General features: G+C 45.8%; 1 protein-coding gene across 1 annotated transcript in view; it reads left to right on the top strand.

Moving 5' to 3' along the window:
* The first annotated feature begins 2,612 nt into the window (after positions 1-2,612).
* Positions 2,613-21,520, top strand: part of RASSF8 (Ras association domain family member 8) — a 129,626-nt gene continuing 110,718 nt past the window's right edge. The window contains 1 exon segment of the mRNA XM_077469091.1: positions 2,613-2,832. The gene's annotated coding sequence lies outside the window, so the exon portion shown is untranslated.

Genomic DNA, 21,520 nt, shown 5'->3' with positions numbered 1-21,520 from the left:
GAGTTTCCCACACTGCATTCAAAATGTAGTGAGTGTGCGATCTCCTGCGGGTATACGGTATATATATTCCTAAGGACACCACTAGCACAGATCACAATCACAGTGTGTTTGCCTGCACTGGATCTCAGGGTACCATGCAATTTGGTGCAGTATGTTTCTGAAGAAGTAGTGCATGCATTATATGTTGTGTGATCCCGTGGAACTGCACAGAAATTGAGCAGGAACCTGGAGCTTGTCCCTGTGCGATTCATGTGTGAACCGCCCACAAAAGTAATTTAAATGATTATGTTCTAAATATTCTCTTGATTAATTTGCAGTAAACCGGTATGGGGGGCAGAAGAGAAGATGTTGTCCAATCAATGATCAGGATCCCAAGCCCCCCCCCCCAGACTGTAGCTTGCAGACTTTACTTTGCGCTACTTATTGGCTCACACTAGAGGGGACATTTTTGAAGCTGCATTGGAAAGACAACAAGTAAAATATAGATCAGCAAACATGTGAAAGTCACATCAATAAATGACTCTCAGGCAGTGGCGGTGTGTCCATAAGGGCGCACGGGCGCTGCCCTCTCTCTTCAGCCACCCCTCTATCACCAATAGATAGATTCATGCATTGCATGGAATCTATCCTTGGCCACCGCTGCCACCCCCTATTAAGGCGCCTGGTCCCTTTTCGGACGCCTGAATTACAGTGGCGGGGGGTGTTTTTGAAGCACCTGATTAGAGCCATAAGCTCTAATAGGCGTCAAAAAGGGTAAACAGCGAGCTCCATGCATGGCGTTAGCAATTCACCCAGCTGTGTTAGAGAAGCAAATTAGTTATTCACTTTCCTAACACTGAACCGCCTCTCCACCAATCAGGTCTGTTTCCTGTCACCTGGTTGGCTGAAACAGCAGGCGCTGTGATTGGACGCCTATTAGGCGTCCAATCATAGGAGTGGACGGGAGAAGACTTCGAGGACATGGAGTAGCATGAAGGACACTGCCCGCCGCCATCACCCGCTGCCCCACCAAGTCAGGGTAAGTGCCGGGCAGACGGCGGGGGGTGGGGCCAGTGATAGCACTCGATGGACATAGTGGGAGCGTTTGATAGGCACAGTGAGGCTGCGTTTGATGGGCACGGTGGTGGCATTTGATGGGTACAGTGGTGGCATTTGATGGGTACAGTGGTGGCGTTTGATGGGCACAGTGAGGCTGCGTTTGATGGGCACAGTGGTGGCGTTTGATGGGCACAGTGGTTGCGTTTGATGGGCACAGTGGTGGTGTTTGATGGTACAGTGGTGGCGTTTCATGGGCACAGTGGTGGCGTTTGATGGGCACAGTGGTGGTGTTTGATGGTACAGTGGTAGCGTTTGATGGTCACAGTGAGGCTGCGTTTGATGGGCACAATGAGGCTGCATTTGATGGGCACAGTAGTGGCGTTTGATGGCACAGTGGTAGCGCTTGATGGCAAAGTGGTGGTGTTTGATGGGCACAGTGGTGGCATTTGGGCACAGTGAGGCTGCGTTTGATGGGCACAGTGGTAGCGTTTGATGGGCACAGTGAGGCTGCGTTTGATGGGCACAGTGGTGGCATTTGATGGTACAGTGGTGGCGTTTGATGGGCACAGTGAGGCTGCGTTTGATGGGCACAGTGGTGGCGTTTGATGGTACAGTGATGGCGTTTGATGGGCACAGTGGTGGCATTTGATGGTACAGTGGTGGCATTTGATGGTACAGTGGTGGCGTTTGATGGGCACAGTGGTGGTGTTTGATGGGCACAGTGGTGGCGTTTGATGGTACAATGGTGGCGTTTGATGGTCACAGTGAGGCTGCGTTTGATGGGCACAATGAGGCTGCATTTGATGGGCACAGTAGTGGCGTTTAATGTCACAGTGGTGGCACTTGATGGCAAAGTGGTAGTGTTTGATGGGCACAATGGTGGCGTTTGGGCACAGTGAGGCTGCGTTTGATGGGCACAGTGGTGGCGTTTGATGGGCACAGTGGTGGCGTTTGATGGTACAGTGGTGACGTCTGATGGTACAGTGGTGGCGTTTGGTGGTCAGAGTGAGGCTGCGTTTGATGGGCACAATGAGGCTGCGTTTGATGGGCACAGTAGTGGCGTTTGATGGCACAGTGGCAGCGCTTGATGGCAAAGTGGTGGCGTTTGATGGGCACAGTGGTGGTGTTTGGGCACAGTGAGGCTGCGTTTGATGGGCACAGTGGTGCCGTTTGATGGGCACAGTGAGGCTGCGTTTGATGGGCACAATGGTGGCGTTTGATGGGCACAGTGAGGCTGCAATTGATGCTTGTTTTTTCAGAATTTTTCAGTTTGTTTGTTTACTGAAGGTCACTGCACTCCAATGACTTGAAAAGGAATAGCAGAGAGTTAGCACATGATGTAGCTAAGATGTGGAGAAGGAAGGAGGGTGTATGGGGTATACGGGGACACGGTGACGGTCTGTCTCCGGTAATCAGGACACTGGAAACTGCGGAGCGCAGAGCAAACTTCTACACAGTGAGGTAGGAGGAGTGAGTGGGCGGGGCTGCGAGGCTTCAGGAGGAGGGGCTGTCCGCTCTCGGGAATGTCTCATGGGAAGGGCGGGGTCACTTAGTGACAGGGGCGGAGAGTGGGCGGAGCGTTGCTCCCGCATTGACACTGTAGAGTGCGTTCAGCGCAGAGCGCAGTGATCTCCTCCTCCATCACACAGCCCGGAGAGAGAGCGAGAGAAGACAGAACTTCTACAACTAACTTCCCCCGCACTAAATCCCCGGGATCTGTCCAGGATTACACCGAGCGGCCAGTGAGGAGCCCGGAGAGCCGAGCCCAGCATCCGGACTGCGGATTCCACAACTGTGAGTAACTCCGAGCCGTGTGTGAGCGCTACTCCCCCCTCCCCCTCTGTACTCCCCGCACTGTGCCCCAGCCTGAGATCAGAGCTGACTTCTCCGACTACACCCCCCAGTGTAACATTGTATGAGGACTGCACCCCCCCCCCCCCCCAGTGTAACATTGTATGAGGACTGCACCCCCCCCCCCAGTGTAACATTGTATGAGGACTGCACCCCCCCCCCCCAGTGTAACATTGTATGAGGACTGCACCCCCCCCAGTGTAACATTGTATGAGGACTGCACCCCCCCCCCCCAGTGTAACATTGTATGAGGACTGCACCCCCCCCCCCCAGTGTAACATTGTATGAGGACTGCACCCCCCCCCCCCCAGTGTAACATTGTATGAGGACTGCACCCCCCCCCCAGTGTAACATTGTATGAGGACTGCACCCCCCCCCCCAGTGTAACATTGTATGAGGACTGCACCCCCCCCCCCAGTGTAACATTGTATGAGGACTGCACCCCCCCCCCAGTGTAACATTGTATGAGGACTGCACCCCCCCCCCCAGTGTAACATTGTATGAGGACTGCACCCCCCCCCCCCAGTGTAACATTGTATGAGGACTGCACCCCCCCCCCCCCCAGTGTAACATTGTATGAGGACTGCACCCCCCCCCCCCCAGTGTAACATTGTATGAGGACTGCACCCCCCCAGTGTAACATTGTATGAGGACTGCACCCCCCCCCCCCAGTGTAACATTGTATGAGGACTGCACCCCCCCCCCAGTGTAACATTGTATGAGGACTGCACCCCCCCCCCCCCAGTGTAACATTGTATGAGGACTGCACCCCCCCCCCCCAGTGTAACATTGTATGAGGACTGCACCCCCCCCCCCCCAGTGTAACATTGTATGAGGACTGCACCCCCCCCAGTGTAACATTGTATGAGGACTGCACCCCCCCCCAGTGTAACATTGTATGAGGACTGCACCCCCCCAGTGTAACATTGTATGAGGACTGCACCCCCCCCCCCCCCAGTGTAACATTGTATGAGGACTGCACCCCCCCCCCCCCAGTGTAACATTGTATGAGGACTGCACCCCCCCCCCCAGTGTAACATTGTATGAGGACTGCACCCCCCCCCCCAGTGTAACATTGTATGAGGACTGCACCCCCCCCCCCCCCCAGTGTAACATTGTATGAGGACTGCGCCCCCCCCCCAGTGTAACATTGTATGAGGACTGCGCCCCCCCCCCAGTGTAACATTGTATGAGGACTGCACCTCCCCCCCCCCAGTGTAACATTGTATGAGGACTGCACCTCCCCCCCCCCCCCCCCCCCCCCAGTGTAACATTGTATGAGGACTGCACCTCCCCCCCCCCCCCCCCCCCAGTGTAACATTGTAATCGGACTGCACCTCCCCCCCCCCCAGTGTAACATTGTAATCGGGACTGCATCCCCCCCCCCCCCCCAGTGTAACATTGTAATCGGGACTGCATCCCCCCCCCCCCCAGTGTAACATTGTTATCGGGACTGCATCCCCCCCCCCCCCCCCCCAGTGTAACATTGTTATCGGGACTGCATCTCCCCCCCCAGTGTAACATTGTTATCGGGACTGCATCTCCCCCCCCCCAGTGTAACATTGTTATCGGGACTGCATCCCCCCCCCCCCCCAGTGTAACATTGTTATCGGGACTGCATCCCCCCCCCCCCCAGTGTAACATTGTTATCGGGACTGCATCCCCCCCCCCCCAGTGTAACATTGTTATCGGGACTGCATCCCCCCCCCCCCCCAGTGTAACATTGTTATCGGGACTGCATCCCCCCCCCCCCCCAGTCTAACATTGTTATCGGGACTGCATTCCCCCCCCCCCCAGTGTAACATTGTTATCGGGACTGCATCCCCCCCCCCCCAGTGTAACATTGTTATCGGGACCGCAACCCCCCCCCCCCAGTGTAACATTGTTATCAGGACTATATATCCCCCCCAGTGTAACATTGTATCATTGATTGCCCAAATGCAACCCATTTATCACTACATTGTACTACAAGGAAGTCCCTATGTGTCCCAAAGCGTCACTCAGTCTACACCCCTTGCAGAGGTACAACCTTCCCTGTTTTTGGTTGCAGTGTATTCCTGTGACTGAACCCCAAATATCAGGTTGTACTTTTCTGGATCCCCAAGTATTAGGTTGTGCCGTATCCTGTGTACTCCAGTATCAGGCGTCTTCCTACTCCCATAGGGTGTCACATGTGAGCGGCCCCTCTGCTCTTACTCATTGGTCTCTGCTGCCCTCATTGAACCCACAAATCCTTCTTCCATCCAATCTAGATCTGAGCACCCTAATCTAGAGAACTCTCTCCAGCACAGCGTGTGACCGAGACAATGCTGTCTGCACAGGACTGCACCCCAAAATATTATTCTTCCAGCTTCGGAATACTGCCATCCAACAGATTACCTGGACCATATTTGTGCTGTACCCAAAATCTACTGCCCTCCCTGAACACCACAAAAAGGTCTGAATATATCCCCACTAAGCTGAGAAAGAGCTGTACCCCTCACCCTGTATCCCATCACTGTAGAGCAACTGACCGATACCCCTTACTACTCCCACAACAGACAGATGAATACCTCTTACCCTGTACCCCACCTATACCTATCTCACTGTACCCCATAACTGGGGGCCTACATTGTGCTGCCACAGTTCCCAACCAAAATGATCTTAGGGAAAATCTTGCCCTTCTAAAACTATGGGTGCAATTTACTGAAAGTGGAGCAGGTAAAATCGGTAACAGCTTTGCATCGTAACCAATCAGCGTCTCTCTTGACTTCCGTTAAACTTTGAAAATGAAAGATAGAAGCTGATTGGTTGCCATGCACAGCTGCTCCAGATTCTGGCTGCTCTAGTTTTAATAAATTCCTCACAATGTGTTCTCACCCCCAGGTAAAAAGCATACATACCTCCTTCTGTATGAATAGACTGTACTTCTGGCTAGTGCATAAGGTGCCCACCTCATACCATGCTCTGGAACCGGTACCTACATTGTGTTCACAGAACACACCATCACCATAGTATAGATACATTCTAGCCTATAATCATTTACATCTATTCTCCTCTACCCGTCTATAATATAGTTCTATTCTACACCTCTACCCGTCTATAATATAGTTCTATTCTACACCTCTACCCGTCTATAATATAGTTCTATTCTACACCTCTACCCGTCTATAATATAGTTCTATTCTACCCGTCTATAATATAGTTCTATTCTACCCGTCTATAATATAGTTCTATTCTACACCTCTACCCGTCTATAATATAGTTCTATTCTACACCTCTACCCGTCTATAATATAGTTCTATTCTACACCTCTACCCGTCTATAATATAGTTCTATTCTACACCTCTACCCGTCTATAATATAGTTCTATTCTACACCTCTACCCGCCTATAATATAGTTCTATTCTACACCTCTACCCGCCTATAATATAGTTCTATTCTACACCTCTACCCGCCTATAATATAGTTCTATTCTACACCTCTACCCGCCTATAATATAGTTCTATTCTACCCGCCTATAATATAGTTCTATTCTACCCGTCTATAATATAGTTCTATTCTACCCGTCTACGTCTATAATATAGTTCTATTCTACCCGTCTATAATATAGTTCTATTCTACCTGTCTATAATATAGTTCTATTCTACACCTCTACCTGTCTATAATATAGTTCTATTCTACACCTCTACCCATCTATAAAATAGTTCTATTCTACACCTCTACCCGTCTATAATATAGTTCTATTCTACCCGTCTATAATATAGTTCTATTCTACTCCTCTGCCTGTATATAATAATGGCCATCACAGGTCTCCAAACTTTCTAAACAAAGGTCCAGGAGCTCTCCATCCTTTAGAGGGGTCAGACTGTGGCAATTGGGTGTAGAAAATCTTCCAGCATTAGCAGGAATAAACAAATTTACATAGTACTTGTGGTCAGTAGGAGAAGGAATAGTGCCCCGTTGTGGGTGCCGGGGGGCGGAATAGTGCCCGTTGTGGGTGCCGGTGGGCGGAATAGTTCCCCCGAAGACCAGATAAAAACAAGCAAAGTGACAGTTTTACAACCGCTGATCTATTTTGCTCCTCTGTCTGCTGTTGTTGTTCAGGATTTATAAAGCTCCTACGGTTTGTGCAGCACTTTACATGAGGGAGGACAGTAGAGTTACAATCCAATAGACTGTACATGAGTCGTACTCCCCAGAGAATCCCTTCCAGTAATATTGTGTCTAAACCCTGTTATAGCCACTATAATCCTTTCTAATCACATTTAAGCTGCATACCCAATTCTGCAGCTAGCAGGTCAAGCTGGCACTTGTAGTACCCTGAAGGTTCCAGTCTGATCTACCATTGCCCCCAGTACATTCTATATAGTCATATTGTGTCTGGCTTAGCTGTATTGGGATATTTGAAGGGTCAGTAGTGAACTTTTGCACTCAGATTGCGCCACTCTGTCCCGTTTTGCCCACCAGACGTGATCGCCTTGACATCCGATGAACTGCAAGTGCCAGCCAGCGCCGTGCACATTCAGACTTGTCCCTGTAATGGTTGTGGGACTCATACTCATTTCTATCCTGTATTGTAAGGACATAATTGCCTTCTTAGTACATCATCCAGGCAGAGATGGCCGGGAGAGACTTGTGAGATCACTTCCAGGGACACCGCTGACGGGTCTATTCAAAGCCCCATTAACTTCCTGTAAATACAATTAGAAGCCATTAAACTGGAATGTAAACACCAATTCTACTTTGATATATTTGTAGACATGATGTGCAATGCTTATCAATTCAGGCCACAAAGATTTGTCATATCTGAAGACCTATAACGAGGTAGTGATTAGGACGTGTCACTGTCCCTTTTGAATAGTGGGCAGTTGGCACTTTTACATGTGTCATGTGCACCATGGATCAGGCCACGTTTTCAGTTTCCAGTAGTGGAAGAAATACAGGGCTGCCATTAAAATTCACCTAAATCCGAGGAAAAATAACAAACTGTTCTATTATTTTTATATTGCAGCATACTGGTCTTTACATGTGGTGGCTGCATTGTGTTTTAACTGATAATCCTGGCAGTAATACATTTCCTGTCCGAAAGGGACACCGTTCACTTGCTCTGCTGATGGAGAGGCATTGTGCTCCTGATTTGGACTGCAAATCCCCCCCCTCTCCATCACCATAGCAAAGTGGGGATATGGTTTGTAGGTCACAGAAGAAAATCCAGTATCGTTGAGAATTCAGCTCAGTACGTGGGAAGGACACTGGATTTCTAGCGGGGTCAACAGGTGCTTTTCTGTACTTGCAGGTGTAGAGCCCTGCTCCTGATGGGCAGACGCTATTATTTTTTTACAAATTTAATTGTATGAAGCTGTAGTTTGGCTCAGACTAATTTCTCTAAAAGTTCTGGTTTCTGTACCAGTCCAGCTGGGTTGCACTGATTCCCACTTGACCGTAGGTGTCGCTGTCACCATCGGTGGGTGTGGAGCAGCAGCATGCTGGTTGCATTGAATGCCACCTCTTGCTTGAAAATAGTTGAGTGGGTGTGGTTTCCCTCCTGTGCATTCTGGGAGAGGGTATTTAAGGTACCGACACCATTTTTATTTTTTTCTGGGTCTGTCTGTTTCACGGTCCCTGTCTTGGGGTCCGCTATCTCGACCCTATGACTCTCCTGGCCTGGGGCCTGTGCCGCATGGATCTGGGCCGGCTGGCCCGAGGCTTCGCAGCTGAGAGTAGGCCCAGGAAGGTCTTGGGGCCTACTGATCCAGGGGTGGTCCTGTTCTGTCTTCTGTGAGGCCAAGAAAACTGGAGGATCCAGGGGAGGACTTCTCAGGTGGAGGACCAAGCGCAAGGCTGGTGTCTCTGGAGGAGCCTGGAAACTCAGTTGAAGGACGCAATATCCTTACAGTATTGTCGGGTCGGCTGAAAGAATCTGGTACTGTATGGTAGTTCTTCCTAAAACTCTGAAGATCTCGAAGTTCAATTGAAAGTCTGTAGCAGAGACTTTGTTAAGCATCTCATCGGCTGCTAGGTCAAGTGAGAGGGGCCTATCTGGTGACTGCTGGATCCAGTCTGTGGAGCCGTTTGTCCTCTGGATCTGACGAATACCTCTAACCCGCAATTACTAGGTGCCTGAACTCCCCTTTATCCTCTAACCCTCTATTGAAGGACTGTGTCTTTCTTTCTTTTTTATATTTATATATATATATATATATATATATATATATATATATATATATATATATATATATATATATATATATATATATATATATATATATATATATATATACCTGTAGTGCTCAGCAGGCAATACCACTCACCATTTGGGGCAGCACAGTGGTGTAGTGGTTAGCATTCTCGCCTAGCAGTAAGAAGGGTCGCTGATTCGAATCCTAACCACGACACTACCTGCCTGGAGCTTGCATGTTCTCCCTGTGCCTGCGTGGGTTTCCTCCTGGTACTTCGGTTTCCTCCCACACTCCAAAGACATGCAGGTAGGCTAATTTGGCTTCTGCCCAAAATTGGCCCTAGTATATGAATGGGGACCTTGGATTGTGGGCTCTGAGGGTAGGGCCCGATGTGAGTTTGCAATGTACAGAGATGGGGACAATTGTAGACACTCACTCGGGTTGAACTGGATGGACTGGTGTCTTTATTCAACCTTATTAACTATGTAACTATATGCGACTCATTCAAGTGAACAGGGCCGCGCTTCAACCAACCTGCAATTGCCCCGTTGTTGTGCAGTAGCTCAGAATTTAGAGGGTTAAAACAGACAGGGAGGAGAAGATGCAGCTCCTCCTCACAGCCTGTCAAATGCTGTTTCATGAGCGATCTGAACACCGATCACTCTTCAAGCGGATGCTTTGATACGTTTTTATTTTTTTTATTTTTTGCGGTGCCTTGGCAATCTATTCAAAATTGAGTGGGCTGCTTTACCGCAGTGTACATTGAAGAGAAACTTCACTCTCTCAATCAACACTGATTAATCCTCCTACTGGGTAGATGGAAAACTGATGGGAAAGTGTATCATATTTACTTGTGTTTAAAACTTCTATTTTTTTTTTTTTTTTTTTGTTACTTCCTGGTTTCTTGCCTTGGCAAACAATGTCCTAGATCCCAGGTGTCTTCAGGAGAGGAGGAGGAGGGGTTTTCTCAGCCCAACGTGCTCTCCTGCATGCATGCTTGAGCTAAGGGCAGGTGGATTCTAGGAGGTAAACTTCTTTTTACTCAAGATGGCCTTGGCTAGGGGGGGTTTTTAAAGTAATTTTTTAGCAAAATAAAGCATGGGGACATGGATGGATGGGTGAGTTTGTAATGAATAATAAAAATGAATTGAATGGTATTTTAGGTTTGGTGCTCAGATGCAGCGAAGACCTGCTTTAATATGTGACCTAACGCGCATTAATGGGCATGCAGTAAGGCACAGCAGTTATATGAACCTGACCTTGTGATACAGAATGCATTCAGCATAAAAACATGCCAAAGTGTCAAATAGGATTAATGGTGGGTGGGGGCGAGTGAACTAGCTGTTAGATCTAAGAACTGAGCGGGCAATTTAATCCACAAGACTCCACCTATTGCTTTTGGATGTGCTGTCCCTTTAACAACATACACGCCGCCTGTTTTGCTTCCCCTGCAGGAAATCGTGAATTGCTGTCCCGATGTTGTGAACAATGGGTTTTCTCCAGCGCTGTCTGGTTGGAACTTTCACCCAGCAGTGGATTTGTGTTTATGTCGTGATTGTGGCATCTGCTGTCTGCAGAGCAATCCTTCCATCCACAGTCCTAGTAATCTCGATCTGCCCAGGGCAGGAGGATTTAATCGACTGATCCTTAACCCTTTCAGAGACAGCCTGATCTGTGCTGAACTCTGCTCAGACGCGTTGAAGGATTCTATTTTCTCTCGAGTTTTGTAGTGGTGTCATTCTTTTCTGATTTACAACTGCGATTTCCTAATAATCCCAGAGTTTGCTGCGTCCCGTTATGTGGGGATGAGGGCATTGTGCTGGAATAGGTGTGAATCATAATCCAGAGGATGTGAATCATTAGACGGGGGCTCTGGAAGATTTTCATGTCATTGCTGCTTGCCTCTGCAGTATGGCAGACTGTCTAGGCAGAGGGGACTGCAGTTTGTACCAAGCCAGAAAAAGAAAAGGCTGCCAAGTTTATAATCTTCAAAACAACACCAGATATTTTCCTTTTTTTTTTTTTTTTTCCCCACGACTAGCCTTTACCATCGCCACGTCGAGTTGTCCCAGACCGCACAGCGAACGGCGTTTAAAGGGCTGGGATGCATAATTAGGCCAACAAGCCTGCCTTTTGTGTGTGTGTGTGTGTGTCTTCTTTTTTTTTTTTTGATGAGGTTATTTTGCTTGTGAAATAGGGCCAGTCATTTAACTAAAAGGCCTCCAAACTTGGTCACCGTAGACGCGTATTATTTTTTTTTTTAATTCTAAGATGCATTTACTGGAAGTACTTAAAGGGGCCCTAATATCCAAATGTGGGAAGTTTACAAATCAAGCTGTATGAGTTGGCTTGGCATATCTGCCCGTTTTTGTTTTAGTAGATATTTTTTTTTTTTTTTTTTTTTATTGGCATATTTTATTGTATAGATCAAAAATGGGATATTGTGAGAAACCTGCTTGGACACCCTCACCCAACCTCGCTTCTCTGGAAGTGTCGCTTCAGGGAAGCTGGAAAACATTTTTTATTACGTTGGAAGAAATCTCTGTACAAAAGTGATCTCTTCAAAAATTAAATATATATATAATTTTTTTTTTTTTTTTTTACATTTGATATCTCAACCATGTGTGTGTGTGTATATGTGTGTATATATATATATACACATACACACACACACACACACACATGGTTGAGATATCAAATGTAAAAAAAAAAAAAAAATTATATATATTTAATTTTGTGAGGGATGTACTCACTTTTGTGAAATACTGTAATAAATTTATATATATAATTTTTATTACAGTATTTCACAAAAGTGAGTACATCCCTCACATTTTGTAAATTATTTTATTATATCTTCATGTGACAACACTGAAGAAATGATACTTTGCTACAATGTAGTAGTGAGTGCACAGCTTGTATAACCACTTAAGCCCCAAACCAATTTGCAGCCAAAGGACCAAGCCCCTTTTTGCGATTCAGCACGGCGTCGCTTTAACTGACAATTGCATGGTCGTGCAACAAAATTGGCGTCCTTTTTGTACCACAAATAGAGCTTTCTTTTGGTGGTATTTGATCACCTCTGCAGTTATTTTTTGCGCTATAAACAAAAATAGATCGACAATTTTGAAAAATGCTATATTTTTTGAGATAATAATAAATATCCCCCAAAAAAATATATAAAAAAACTTTTTTTTTTTCCTCAGTTTAGGCCAATACGTATTCTTCTACATATTTTTGGTAAAAATCGCAATTAGCGATTGGTTTGCGCAAAAGTTATAGCGTTTACAAAATAGAGGATAGTTTTATAGTTTTTTTTTTTCTAGTAATGGCGGCGATCAGCGCTATTAAAATGTACTGATTCCTGTGTAAATGACACTGGCAGTGAAGGAGTTAACCACTAGGGGGCAGTGTAGGTGTTATGTATGATGTTATGTGTGTTTTTTTTTTTTTTTTTTTTTTATTGTAGGAGGCGTGGCCTGGCATGTGACGTCACTAATAGTCTGTTCCCTTTTATAGGGAAAGAAGATCGGTGACAGCCACAGTAAGAAGCAGGGGAGAGGTTTGTTTACACAGACCTCTCCTCGTTCTTCAGCTTTGTGACCCGATCGCGGGACACCAGCGGCGATCGGGTCCGCTGGTCCCGCAGCCATGGTCACGGAGCTCAGGACCGGGTCGGGAGCGTGCCGCCACCGGCTGGGCACTTCAAAAGCAACATACAGGTACGTGCTTGTGCCCAGCCGTGCCATTCTGCCGACATATATGTGCAGGAGGCGGTGGTTAACAGTGTAAATTTACTGGCCCCTCAAAATAACTTAACACACATCCATTAATCTATAAACTGCTGGCAACAAAAGTGAGTACACCCTTAAGTGAAAAAGTTCTTATTGGGCCCAACGTGTCAATATTTTGTGTGGCCACCATTATTTTCAAGCACTTCCTTAACCCTCTTGGGCATGGAGTTTACCAGAGCTTCACAGGTTGCCACTGGAGTCCTCTTCCACTCCTCCATGATGACATCATGGAGCTGGTGGATATTAGAGACCTTGCGCTCCTCCACCTTCCGTTTGAGGATACCCCACATAGGCTCAATAGGGTTTAAGTCTGGAGATATGCTTGGCCAGTCCATCACCTTTTTACCCTCTGCTTTGTTGGCAAGGCAGTGGTCCTCTTGGAGGAGTGTTTGGGGTTATGTTGGAATACCACCCTGCAGCCCAGCCTTCAAAAGGAGGGGATCATGCTCTGCTTCAGTATATCACAGTACATGTTGGCATTCATGGTTCCCTCAATGAACTGTAGCTCCCCAATGCGGGCAGCACTCGTGCAGCTCCAGACCATGACACTCCCCACCACCATGATTGACTGTAGCCCTTTTTTTTTTTTTTTTTTTTTTTTTTATTACTCCTCACCTGGTTGCCACCACACACTTGACACCATCTGAACCAAATAAGTGTTTCTTGGTATCATCAGGACATGGTTCCAGTAACCCATGTCTTTAGTCTGTTTGTCTTCAGCAAACTGTTTGCGGGCTTTCTTGTGCATCTTTTGAAGAGGCTTCCTTCAGGGATGACAGCCATGCAGACCAATTTGATACAGTGTGTGGCGTATGGTCTGAGCACTGACAGGTTGACACCCCCACCCTTTCAACCCCTTCAGCCTCTGCAGCAATGCCGGCAGCACTCATACCTCTGTTTCCCAAAGACAGCCTCTCGATATGATGCTGAGCACATGCACTCACTTGGTCGACCATGGCGAGGCCTGTTCTGAGTGGAACCTGTCCTGTTAAACTACTGTATGATCTTGGCCACAGTGCTGCAGCTCAGTTTCAGGGTCTTGGCAATCTTCTTATAGCCTGGGCCATCTTTATGTAGAGCAACAATTCTCTTTTTCAGATCCTCAGAGTTCTTTACCATGAGGTACCAATATTGAACTTCCAGTGGCTGTATGAGAGAGATGGCAAATTTAACACAACTGTTCCCCATTCATACCTGAGACCTTGTAACACTAACAAGTCGCATGACACTGGGGAGGGAAAATGGCTAATTGGGCCCAATTTGGGACATTTTAATTTAGGGGTGTACTCACTTTTGTTGCCAGTGGTTTAGACATTAAAGCGGAGTCCACCGGGACTCCGCGTTTTTGTTTTTTTTTTTTTTTTTTTTTATTTTTTTTTTTAAAAGCCAGCAGCTACAAATACTGCAGCTGCTGACTTTTAAATAGTGACACTTACCTGTCCAGCGCGCCCGCGATGTCGGCACCCGAAGCCGATCGCTCGCTCGTCTGTCGGGTCCTGCCGCCACCATCTTGGGTATGGGAATCAGGAAATGGAGCCTTTCGGCTTCATTTCCCGGTTCCCTACTGCGCATGCGCGAGCCGCGCGGCGCAATCCGGACAGTCCCCGCTGCCTCTGGGAGCTGTGTGTTTTCCCAGCAGGCAGCGGGACACTTGCTGAAGGGGGCGGGCGCTTGCGGAAAGGGGCGTAACGTACGCCCCTTTCCGCAGAGAGCTAGCCCGGAAGTGGGTGCAGTTACCTGGATTATCCAGGTAACTGCACCCCCCTCCCCCCTGAAAGGTGCCGATTGTGGCGCCGGAGGGGGGGGGGGGATTCCGATGAGCGGAGGTCCATTTTAGGGTGGACCTCCGCTTTAATGGCTGTGTTGAGTTATTTTGAGGGGGCAGCAAATTTACACTGTTATACAAGCTGTACACTCACTACTTACATTGTAGCAAAGTGACATTTCTTCAGTGGTGTCACATGTAAAGATAGAATCAAATATTTTACAAAATTGTGAGGGGTGTACTCACTTTTGTGAGATACTGTATATGTTATAGTGTGGGTGAGATATCCAGGGAAAATGGTGGGGTTGGCATTTTGCATATAAGAGGAAAAGGTGCCCATAATGGCACAGAAAATGTCCACAATTTTACTGTGCTTATAGTATGGTTTTTCATAGGTCATGTAACTCAAAACTGCATAAAAAAATATAGTGCTGTTGCATTTTTGATGCGGTTATTTTTACCAACCAAAAATGCAACAAGCAAGATTTTTAACGCCACAATGGAAGCGCAACAGACCAGGACCGTTTAAATTGCATTTAAAGGGATACATTTATCTTGAGCTTTTCTTGCACTAAAGGTACCAATAATGGCCAACAATAAATTCATAGTCATTTGACATTCTAAATAATATCATGAATTTAAATATAATACAATATTATTTATATATATATTTTTACACACACCCCGTTTCCCTAAAATAAGACCTACAAGCCCTTTAACTAGGGCTTATATTGCAGCCGTCACCGACAATCACACTAGGTCTTATTTTAGGGGAAACAGTATATATATGTATGTGGCTTTTTAACCTATATTGTTACATTACAGCCTTTAGTTAAATGTTTTTTGTTAATCTGAATTATATGTGATGGATCAGGACATAATAGTCTAAGTTGGTGAAGAAAAAATTAGAAAAATATATACATAACTTTTTTTTTCCAGAAATAAAAAAAAAATAATTGGCATGTGCGTATGTATGAAGCCCATAAAAAAACTCTGGCGCAACCAATTACCTTCAGAGGTCACATAATTAGTGACATGATGTCCACCTGTGTGTAATCTAAGTGTCACATGATCTGTTATTACATATACACACCTTTTTTTTGAAAGGATGCAACACCTAAGCAAGAGGCACCACTAACCAAACACTGCCATGAAGACCAAGGGACAATGGGGTTTGTTTACTAAAAGGCAAATCCACTTTGCACTACCAGTGCACTTGGAAGTGCAGTCACTGTAGCTCTGAAGGGGACATGCACGCAAAATAAACAGAATTTTTGCTTGCACATGATTAGATGATAAAATTAGCAGAACTTCCCCTCATTTTAGAGCTTCCCCTCAGATCTACAGTGACTGCACTTTCAAGTGCACTTGTAGTGCAGAGTGGATTTGCCTTTTGTTAATCAATGTTCACAAGTACAAGTGAGGGTTAGGTTATAAAAAATAAATTAAAAAAATATCCGAATCTTTGATCCCTAGGGGCACCATAAAATCTATCATAACCAAATGGAAAGGACCTGGCACAACAGCCAACCTGCCAAGACATGGGCGCACACAAACTCACGGATCGGGCAAGGAGGGCATTAATCAGAGGCAGTACAGAGACCTAAGGTGGGAACTCTGGAGTATCTGTACACGGGGACGTCAAGCTGTACGCTCCATAGAGTTGTGCTTTATGGCAGAGTGGCCAGAAGAAAGGCACTACATTCAGCAAAAAACAAATGACACGTTTTGAGTTTGCAAAAAGGCATGTGGGAGACCCCCAAAATGTATGGAGGAAGATGCTCTGGTCTGATGAGACTAAAAATTTTACTTTTCAGTCATAAAAGTAAACGCTAATGTCTGGCGCAAACCCATCACATCACCCAAAGAACACCATCCCCCACAGTGAAACATGATGGTGGCAGCATCACGCTGTGGGATGTTTTCAGCAGTCAGGACTGGGAAACTGGTCAGAGTTGGGGGGAAGATGGATGGTGCTAAATACAGGGATATTCTTGAGCAAAACCTGTACCACTCAGTGTGTGATTTGAGGATAGGGCTGAGGTTCACCTTCCAGCAGGGCAATGACCCCAAACACTGCTAAAGCAGCACTTGAGTGGTTTAAAGTGGTAGTATGGTCAATTTTTTAACTTTTACCTACAGGAAAGCCTATAATAAGGCTTACCTGTAGGTAAAAATAATATCTCCTAAACCTGTACGGTTTAGGAGATATTCCCCTCGGTATGCGCCGCTGACTGCAGCGGCGCATGCGCACAAGGGGGTTCTCTCCGTGAAAATCCGGCAGCGCTCGTGCGGCCGGACTGAAATCTCCCGTGCGGGAGTGACGATATCGCGGCTCCGGCCACTCACAGCGCCGGAGCCGCGATACCCGGAAGAGACGCCGAGGGAGCATGTCGGCTCCCTCGGCGTGGATCGGGCCAGATGTCGGGGCCTCGTTCTAAGGTAAGTATTTAATAATGAGCTAGTATGCGGTGCATACTAGCTCATTATGCATTTTGCTTTGCAGGTTTAAAAAAAAAAAAAAAAAAAATTGCGGGTTTACTACCGCTTTAAGGGGAAACATGTAAATGTGTTGGAATGGCCTAGTTAAAGCCCAGACCTCAATCCAATAGAAAATCTGTGGTCAGACTTAAAGATTGCTGTTCATAAGCGCAAACCATCCAACTTTAAGGAGCTGGAGGAGTTTTGCAAGGAGGAATGGTCAAAAATCCCAGTGGTAACATGTGGCAAGCTCATAGTGACTTGGCGTTGTGATAAACGCAAAAGGTGGCTCTACAAAGGATTGATTTTGGGGGGGGGGGGGGGGTGAATAGTTATGTACATTGACTTTTTCTGTTATATTGTCCTTTTTGCTTTATAAAAAAAAATCGAAGTTGTGGGCATGTTCTATAAACGGGGTGTGTATTTGTTTTTGTCTTGTTGTTTTTTATTTTTTTATACAAATTTTCGGTTTTGGCATCAAAATTTCCTGTGTGTGTGTGTCTCTATCATCTCTATCCCCAAAATGGGAGGGCAATAGACAAAAGTTTTCAAACATATCCATGAAGTTAGTGACCAGATATATCACAAAAAATAGTGTAGTACAGTACTTGGGGTCAGTCCTGGCAGATGAATTCCCTAGCTCCATGTGTCTGAACTTTTCAAAGAAAAAGCTGCATATACCTGGCCATACATGCAATCTAATTGTATTAAGGGCAAGTACAAGGGCCAGCCTGATTAGATTTAGATTGGGTGACATGTTTAGGTAGGCCCATATGTCACACAGTGCAAATGCTGTATATAAATTGTATAATCCCCCTGTGTAACCAGCTTTGCAGACACTGGAGCAAGAAGATTGGGATTCCTCTTCATGTTACAAAAGAGTCTTCATGGCTGAGGGGGGTAGAGCAGGGAGCTTTCAATAGCGTTCTGCTACTACAATCCTGAAATGATCGAAGGCTCCTCTTACATAAAAACAAAAAAAAAAACAATGGATTCCACCATCCACACAAGCAAAGTGGATGGAGAAATCCTCCCCGTTGTTGCATTCTGACGGCGGGGGCGCCTCCGCTGCCAGAATACACTGATCAGTGCTGGAGCTGCAGCACTGATCAAACAAATATTTTACAGACTGTTTTTGAGAAGTCAATCATTGGATCACAGGAACGGCCATAGATGGATCAACATTCAGCTGGTCCTTGCTGAACTGGCTGAATTCCAATCCAACTATGGTCAGTTTAAAAAGACTGAAGTGTATTAACCCCCCCAATAACCAGGTATAGATATTATTATTATTATTAATTTATTTTCTTTCTGTACGTTATATCCACTCTGACAAGACTGCTAATGTTACCCTGTCAAAGTATATGTAAAGCCAGACAGAATTTATGATCAGTCAAGGAGATTTCACGTTACTTCCTGTCCCAGAGACACAAAAGAGTCTGTCTCTGTCTCTGTCTCTGTCTCTGTCTCTGTCTCTGTCTCTGTCTCTGTCTCTGTCTCTGTCTCTGTCTCTGTCTCTGTCTCTGTCTCTGTCTCTGTCTCTGTCTCTGTCTCTGTCTCTGTCTCTGTCTCTGTCTCTGTCTCTGTCTCTGTCTCTGTCTCTGAAATTAACAACAAACTGATGATGATTTTCTTAAGGCCCGATTCACACCTATGCAGTTTGCGTATTCTTGGTGCTTTTTGCGTTTTTTCAATACATGTGTTTGATCCATTGAAGTCTATGGAGCCAGGAAAGTCCCTGGCCCTTTCCATAAAATGCACGTGTCCCATAAGAAACCATGTTGGACTGTAGTGTACGTTTTGCAAAGCTGAAAATGCACTAAAAAATGCATAAGTTTGAATCAGGCCTTAGGATTTTTAATTTTTTTTTTAAATTTCAGCGTTTGGATTACAAACCGTTCCTTTTTTTAAAGTGTTTTTTTTTTTTTTTTTTTTTTTTTCAAACTTTTTCAGCTAGCACTAAACAGATTGGGGTTACATAAAAGGCTTCTAACTGGCTGTGCGACCTCAGCTATTCGGGTGGGTCTGATTTTTCCCAATTATAGATGGATTACTGCCACGGGATCTAAGTGGGTCAGAAATGTAACACCACAATGTTTTGAGTGATATTGCAGGATGGAAAGTACCACAAGCCAAAAGAATAAAAATGTCCGTGTTGGGGCAGTAAATTCTCAGTGCTTCTTGCTGTGATTTTTCCCTTATGCTTTACTGGGGTGTTATTTATTTGAGTTTTGTGTACCATAAAGCTGACCATACTCCTTATAGCTTAAAGGAGAAGTGGGGGAATCCAAAAAATAAAATCTATCCTTGCCTCCCTACTCCAGCATCAGTTTCATTGGGCGTCCCCTGACCCTTGAAGGGCAGCAAGGCCTGTGCATCTACTGGAAGCCTTTGATATTCTAGGCTATTTCCTTTGCCGTTTCACCACTTTTGAGAGCAGGAGATTTTGCTTGATTGTAACTTTTGCACCAAGTCGCACGGTGAGGGAATGTAATCGGGGCTGGTCTGAAATCATACATTAACACAGGCAAGAACTGAAAAGGCACCAGGATTTATGTGGTTGTGTCATATGAGTCGACATCTCAGTCCAGGAGGTAGATGGTGACCTCAGATGATGCCTGAACAAAAATGTCTCCGTCCTTGAAAAGCAGATGAAGGCATTGCCAGGGGGGGAGTACTGTGATCTCTGGGAGAGGAAGTGTTTACATATTACTTGACATGCTTGAAGTTAAAGTGGAGCTCCACCCAAAAGAGGAATTTCTGCTTCCAGATTATGACAGGTACCCGCTTCCGCTCTGACCTCCTATGTGTTCGGAGCGGAAGTTCTCCTCCCTCCCCTGTTGTCTTCTAGGTCACGTGACAGATCCCAGAAGGAAGGCTGCATCCACCATTCACAATATGCAGCGGGCAACCGGCTGTGAAGCTGCAAGCTGTCACAGCCATGTGCCCATAATGAAGATGCCAGGGAAAGTAGACAAGTGGGTGAGACAGACTGGGGTGAGCATAGTGTGGCTCAGTGAGTGGCTGTTTTTTTAAAAGTCAGCAGCTACAGTTTTTATAACTGCTGACTTTTATTTTTTGCACAGGAGACTGGAGCTCCGCTTTAACATAAATAAATATACCTAATGGCAGGTCCACTTGAACCAGTATGTATCTGGATGGAGGTCCATGTCTGCATATTTTTTTTTTTTTAAATGTATATTTATTGAGAAAAATTTTTCATTTACAGAACAAAAAGAAGATTGCTTTCAATACATACAGACAAAATTAACATTGCAAATGTAACAGCAAAAACCGCCGCAGGCGGGACATCAAATGTTGATATCTTGATATAAAACATAGGGGGGAAAGGAAAAAGGATACACCACAGGTCTGCAAATAAAGATGCAGAAGTAAACCAAATGCCGTAAACTATATAGGCGATGCAGGGATAGGATCCCGGGGGGAAGCCCCAGGGAGGCTGACCCGGGGGATCACACCCATACAGTAGGATGTTGCCTCAGGGTTCAGAATGGAGCTGTCCCATCTATCCCATATTTAAAAAAATTTAGGTAGGGAGTCCTGCGCCAAGGCAGTCATATGTTCCATTCTGCGTATGTTTGCCACTGCGGATATCAATTGCGAGTGAATGGGTGGGGAGGAGGACAGCCAAAGCGCAGGAATCACTCTTTTGGCAGCTAGAAGGACATAAGCTGTCAGCTTCTTAGCGCTTTTAGATAGTGTTGCCACCGGCAAGCCCAATAAATAATGCCTAGGATCCAAAGGGATATCAATCCCCAGCACAGTATGGAGCAGGGATTGGACCATAGACCAAAAGGGTACAATCATAGGGCAACTCCAAAAAATATGATAATGAGTGCCCTCATGTCGCAGACATCTCCAACACAGCTTAGATATAGAGGGATCATATTTATGCAACATTTCAGGAGTCTTGTACCAGAACATCAGTATCTTATAAGCCGTCTCTCTCTGCTCCACACACCTAGAGACTTTGGAGGTAGACATCCAGATATCCTGCCATTGAGAGATAGTTAAAGGAGACTGTAAAACAGAGGACCATCTTCTCATATAGAGGTGAGTGTCCGTGTTGGGGGTGGTTGAGTTATGAAGTATGCTATATATGGAGGATATTAGACCCTTCTGGCAAGGACCCTGGGAGCATAAGGTTTCAAAGGTACTAGGGTTGACCAAAGCCAGATCTGGGGATCTAGAATGAAAATAGTGTTTGAATTGAAGATATGAGAAAAGAAGTTGGTTTGGGATATCATACTTATTCTGAAGCTCTAGAAAGGATAGGAATTTACGGGATATCGGATGTACCAAATGGCGAAGTTGGAAGATACCCGAACTAAACCAGGGGAACATGTTCTTCAGGGAGAGGCTGTCTGGAAGGTCTGGGTTGAATATAACATTCAGCAAAGGTGAGCATGGAG

The sequence above is a fragment of the Lithobates pipiens genome, unplaced genomic scaffold (assembly GCF_037356315.1).
Source record: "Lithobates pipiens isolate NorthernLeopardFrog02 unplaced genomic scaffold, aLitPip1_a1.2 Scaffold_8, whole genome shotgun sequence".
NCBI lineage: Eukaryota > Metazoa > Chordata > Amphibia > Anura > Ranidae > Lithobates > Lithobates pipiens.
This window is presented reverse-complemented; position numbering and strand designations above follow the sequence as displayed.